The sequence below is a fragment of the Mobula hypostoma genome, chromosome X1 (assembly GCF_963921235.1).
Source record: "Mobula hypostoma chromosome X1, sMobHyp1.1, whole genome shotgun sequence".
Lineage (NCBI taxonomy): Eukaryota > Metazoa > Chordata > Chondrichthyes > Myliobatiformes > Myliobatidae > Mobula > Mobula hypostoma.
Genome location: NC_086128.1, coordinates 41,745,886 through 41,751,885, shown reverse-complemented (window position 1 = coordinate 41,751,885; position 6,000 = coordinate 41,745,886). Strand labels below are relative to the sequence as shown.

Below are 6,000 nucleotides of genomic sequence, written 5' to 3'. Positions count from 1 at the left end.
CACGAACAGCCCCTGCTGAACAGAATATGTTTACAGAAACAAAAAAATTCAGCAGAAATATGGATTTATTCCAAACTGTAATCAAATAAGTATGACGCGGGAATGAATTTCAAAAGGTACATTTCAGGAAGCTATTAATTTTTTGCCATTAAATTACAGCCGTAATTTCCGTCGAAATTTAGGTTGAAAGAGGGATAGTCAACAGCAAATCCTTCGTACGGAGCAACACGAAAAAAAATCCACCTTTTCCCTCACCTGAACTTTGGGAGTCCGATTTTAAATTATAGCACCGAGTTTAATTGGGCGCCCCTGAATCAACCATAGATTGCGCCGTTAGATCTCAGTAGACCACTCAAACCTTAAATGAGGACTCGTTTTAGACATTGGGAAGGGGGCTAGGTCCTTATGTCTGTTTTATCAAGGAGAAATTGATTCGCCTGAGAAAGAAATGGGAGTGATAAGGGTTTAAATGTGTTTCTCCGCGCCATCGCACGAGCATTGCCACTTTAAGAGTCAGTGGATGAGACCGAACTGACAGCAGCTCTGTTACGCCGGGGAAACCGACACGCCACTCTGGAAGATACACAGAAGCAAAAGGGAGGCTTTTGTACGAAAATTAATAATAATAACAGGTAGGATCTGATTTGTTCTGCGTTATATCTGCTTGCAACTTTGTAAAATTGTGGAAAAACACCAGGCGTGGCTGCAATGCATTTTTGGGGCACAAACTGTAAACAAAAATGTGACTCCCTGGGTGGCAATGGTACGGATCTATAAAATGGAGTTTGAGTATTCACTCACTCACTGTTCCTTGACGTCTTGATAATGCAAGTATTTGACTATTGAGAACTGATTATTAAAGGGCGTATTCACATGTCTTGAAAGTGTGTGTGTATATTCAGCAATACCGCTTTCTTGCTCAACTCTGGTTTTATTTATTTAGTATTTCTTCACACATCTCGGAATGCAAATCGACTCCTTTTATCAATGCAAAGCACAAATCTGTGTTTTCGGGTTATATTAAGGCCGTTCTGGCTGACCTGCCAGATCCCTTCCTGACCACTCTTCGTCTTGTTGCAATGAGAAAGAATACTTCTGGGTCCTATCGCCGGTAGGCTGATGATTGCATTGTATAAATCAAACAATTTTGGTAGCAGAGCGTTACATCATTTGTTTTCAAGTTTGTTTTGAAAAAATAATTGTCTTTTCTGTCAGAGTATTGTACAAGCTGAGGGGTGATATATGAATTAAATATCGAAAGTGTATTGTGAAAATACTCAACAATTAAGGCAGCATCAATGGAGAGAAACTGACTTAACATTTCAGAACTAGGGAGATTTCATTGATCAGAGTCTTTTGTGAATACAGTTGAGCCTTTTTCCTATGTCAGTGTGGGATACTTTAGCTGAAAGGATCTTGGAAAAAGACCTTGGAAAATGTTTTCAATTGGAAAAGTAAGTATTTACTCATACAGGCTTGCTCTAATAATACTTGTACCTGCCCGATATTCCAAGTTGTTTATAACTGGAATAATACTACAAGATTAGAGAAATTTGAACTAGCAATATTTCATGATTGTATTGTATACTTTTATCAAGTCACAATGACAAATCATATGATGGCTATAATTTTAAAAATGTGGCTTTTGAATTTATATTTATATATTAGATAATAGTTTACCCTTTTTTTGTTCTTTAGGACTGATACTTGAAGTGGAAGAATTGGAATTTTTAGGGAAGTTGAGCCTTTCTAATCAAATAGAAGTATGTACAGAGTAAAGATCCTAAAAACTACCTCAACAACAGACCCTTTCTGACCATTTGATATTTTTCTATTCCTCATGATGCATTCCAATATCCTCAAGTGAGAATGTCTGTTTAACATGGAGTAGATTGTGCTGTGGTCTTGTATGAATTTGAGTATTTGCAAACTAAGCTCACTTAGTTGACTTTCAAACAACTTCATCCAATCATTTAGAATGATGGAAAGAGCACATTCTAAAGCACAGGTCACCTCATTATTTTGTGACTTAACCCTTTTTAAAAAATTGAAATACAGTATATCACGAATGTTCAAAATGCCATTTGTATAATTGGATTTGAAATTCATCTGCACATAAAAATTCATTGAGTATCTCTTTTTTAATTAGTATTGACACTGATACCTGCAAAATATTCAAGTGTACCATGAAGGTTAATGGTAAAACCGTAGAAGGGAGATTAGTGGTTGTGAATAAATCCTATAATTGAACCATCCTAAATATCTGTAATTTTATGCCAAAGAATGTTAGAAACCTGAGATATTGTTGATTGTATTTAGGATTTGAGATGTAGTTCACTGCCTTATCAGATAGGCTGTATTCCAAGAGGAGAGAACAAACAATTCATTAAAACATTCATGTTCCTAAAACTCTTAATCTATTAACCTGCCTGTTCTGTACAAAACTTCGGCCACAGTAAATGCTAAAAGCAATCTGACTAACTGTTTATTAATCATTAACCCTTTTGGTTCTCATGACTGTAAGAACAAAGGCGTTCTGTGGAATTTGGGGCATTATTTTAAAATCACCATGTGGAAAGGCAGCCAGGTGCTAATTGTTCTGCCTCTAAATGAGATCCAGAGAGCATAAATGTAATTTAGTAATTAATCCCCATCATAAAGTTATTGAATATACTGTAAGTCTATACTTCAATGGGAATGAAGTATTACAGTCAAAGGTTTATCAGCTTCTCGCACGGTAAAGTATATGTCACTCAAGTGTAGTGGCATTGTCAATACTTTGTAAGACCTTAGATAACCAAGTGATTGTTAGCTTGTGCTAATATGTTGTATAAGCATGAGCCCAATCAATGGGAATTAACAATCTCATATTTCATAAAGTCATTTTCTTACAAGATACAAGGAGGCCATTTGTGCCAATGAGTCTATGCTGGCTCCCAGTCATCCCATCCCTACTTCACAATCTGACTTATTATCACTGACATATGACGTGAATCTTGTTTTGTGGTAGCAGTACAGGGCAAAGACATAGATGTCTATAAATTACAGAAATAAACACATAGTGCAAAAAAGAAGAATTAAAAGTTAGTGTTTGTGGACCATTCAGAAATTAGATTGTGGAGGGGAAGAAGCTGTTCTTAAATCACTCAGTATGGGTCTGATGGTAATAATGAGAAGAGGGCACGTTTAGGACGGTGAGAGTCTTTAATGATGGATGATGCCTTCTTCAGGTGCTCCCTCTTGAAGATATCCTTGATGGCGTGAGGGTTGTGTCTATGATCCAACTGGCAGAGTCTACGACCTTCTGCAGCCTCTTGTGACACTACACATTGGAGACTTCCTAAAAGGCTGCGTAGCGAGAGTACAGCCATGGGGCTAAGCACACATCCTTGAGGTGTGCCTTTGTTAGTAATCCATAAGAAGTAGGAGCAGAATTAGGCTATTCAGCCCATTGACATATTTTCCCTCTTAACCCCATTCTCCTAAAGGGGGCTACAACCTTTAACACCATTACTAATCAAGAACCTATCAACCTCTGCTTTAAATATACCCAAAGACTTGGCATCCACAACCATCTGTGGCAATGAATTCCACAGATTCACCACTCAATGGCTAAAGGAAGTCCTCCTCATCTGTGTTCAAAAAGGACACCCTTCTGTTCTGAAAGTATGGTTCTAGACTCTCTCAGTATTGGAAACATCCTTCAATATCCACTCTATTTAGGCCTTTCAAAAATTGGTATTTTCATTGAGAATTGCCCCTCATTCTTCTAAGCCAGTGATTACAGGCCCAGAGCCATTAAATACTCCTCATACATTAACCCTTTCATTCCCGAGATTATTCTCGTAAACCTCCTCTGGACCATCTCCAATGACAGCATATCCTTTCCTTGATATGGGGCCCAAAACTACTCAATATTCCAAATGTAGTCAAACCAAAGCCTTCTAAAGTGTCGACAAGGAAGAGATGTTATTACCTGTCTGCTCTGACTGTGGTTTCCCAATAAGGAAGTAAGGGATCCAGTTGCAGAGGAAGGTACAGAGGCCTAGATTTTGAAGCTTCAGTATTAGTTTTGCAGGAATGATGTGTAATGTGCATTGTCCTAGGCCTCTTGTTAATTTTTGCTTTCTAAACGGTATCTGCCGCTTGTAAGATCACAAACAGATGTAAGTACACTAGTTTAGTTTCCAGTCGTAAAAGAAAGGTAGTCTTCAGTTTTTAAAATGTAAATGGAAAGCAGCAATCACTTTGAAATTTAAAAAAAAAAATGTCTATAAAGGAGCTTTATGCACAAGAAGTGCTTTGTGTTTTAGAAATGGTTTGTGATTTGGAAATTAAATCATTTTGAGAGAAATTCTCTGTGTTTTAAATGTCTTTTAAGAGCATTGTTTGGATTTAAACGTGTATCACTGAAAATAAGTGAACTATGTTTTAGACTACTTTGTTAGCTGGAAATATCTTCTCCTCTTTAGGGAGTGGGGACCCACTGCTCGAATAGTGGGTATTGGCAACTAAACTCATCATGGAGAATAAACAGGGAAGTGAACTAGTCTTTGAAGATTGAGTAGTTACAGTATAATCTCCCTTTAGTGAGAGTACTCTTGGCTATTTGTGTCTGATAGGGCTTAAAATCTTCAGTTGAGTTTAGAACTTCGCAGTCAGCAAAACCAATACTTTCACAGATGAACCGAATAAGCTGCAGCCTGGCATAGACCTGCTGCATTGGTAGACAAATCACAGTGGGTTTGGGTCTTTGCTCAGGCAGGAGATAATTGTTCCAACAATCAACCTCTTGAAGTGCTTTGTTACAGTAGATGTGAGTGCTACTTATTTCTTGTAACCCATTCTCTCTCATGTGCACATTATTTCCATCCTAGTTTTGAAACCATTCTTGGAAATGAATGGGCTGGTCAAAAGATTTATTTTATTTCACAAACTACTTTCTCCAAATTGCACATCTGTGCCAAATTGTATATTCAATGTACGCAGTAGGAGTTCTTATTGAAAACTGTATGTCTTCAAATTCTTGACACATTTGTTGAGTATTTGACATAGAATATCTTTCCTGGGTGGTAACTGAACCAGATTGGTTTTCCAATCTCTTAGCTCTAAAGAGAGAGAGAAAAGTTGGGGCATTGTGGTGCATTGAATATTGCTCCGAACACAATTGAGGATCTAACTTGTATTTCTGAAAACGTTATCATTTAATGTTCTGTGTATTAAAGTATCATGAAATATTTGCATTCCTATCTTGTAGTAACAGATTTTCCCTTTTTATTTATCATCAAAGTCTTTTGAGAGATTTGTTGGTTTATTTTTATTATATAAAGCCCCTCAAGAATTGTGGGTATTTCTGTTGCTTTACATTAATTAAACAATATTTTCCTTGCCAATTTTCATTTTATTCCACTTTTCCAAAAGGCACTGACGCCTTCACTAAGAATGATTGTAAGGTACTCTGTCCTTTCATGGCACTTGCAAACTGTCAGCACACAAACTGTGGAATTTTCTGACAAGTTACTGATCACAAAGAACGTTAAGGTCAAGACTGAATCTCTTTCTTTTGGTGACTCTCGTCAGTGCATAAGAGCTGCACTAACCCCTGCCTTTTATAACCACAGGTCACTGACCTGAATTGTGAAGCCCCTATTGTCATCCTGGCTGAGCTCAACTAACTGTAGAGATTGCAAATTAAACCAGAGACTGCACCATTTTTTTTTTGTTTTGCAGCTTACCTGTTCACCAGGTTGGGCTCTGAGCCTTCAAGAGAACAAAAAACTCCTGTCTCTTTGAAATGTCTTTTTTTTAAGTGACCAAGCAATTGGTTGTTTCCAGTTGAACAATACTTCAGTTAGAAGATATTGCAACTCATTGAATACAATGGAGCACCTTCACCTTCAGTATTAAATCTCAGAGAAATCAATGGTAATTTGGTGCAGTGACTTGAAGAATAATAATTGAATACTAAAATTATACTTAATGAAGTTTGGTTTCCTAAGT

At 37.1% G+C, this 6,000-nt stretch overlaps 1 protein-coding gene across 2 annotated transcripts in view; it reads left to right on the top strand.

Moving 5' to 3' along the window:
* Positions 1-505: 505 nt before the first annotated feature.
* mpp2b (MAGUK p55 scaffold protein 2b) overlaps positions 506-6,000 on the top strand; it is a 602,124-nt gene continuing 596,629 nt past the window's right edge. The window contains exon 1 of one of the 2 annotated variants that reach the window (XM_063037930.1): positions 506-632. The gene's annotated coding sequence lies outside the window, so the exon portion shown is untranslated. Of the gene's footprint in view, positions 633-1,436; positions 1,455-6,000 lie in introns of those variants that run through there. The other variant, XM_063037932.1, reaches the window with a different exon arrangement.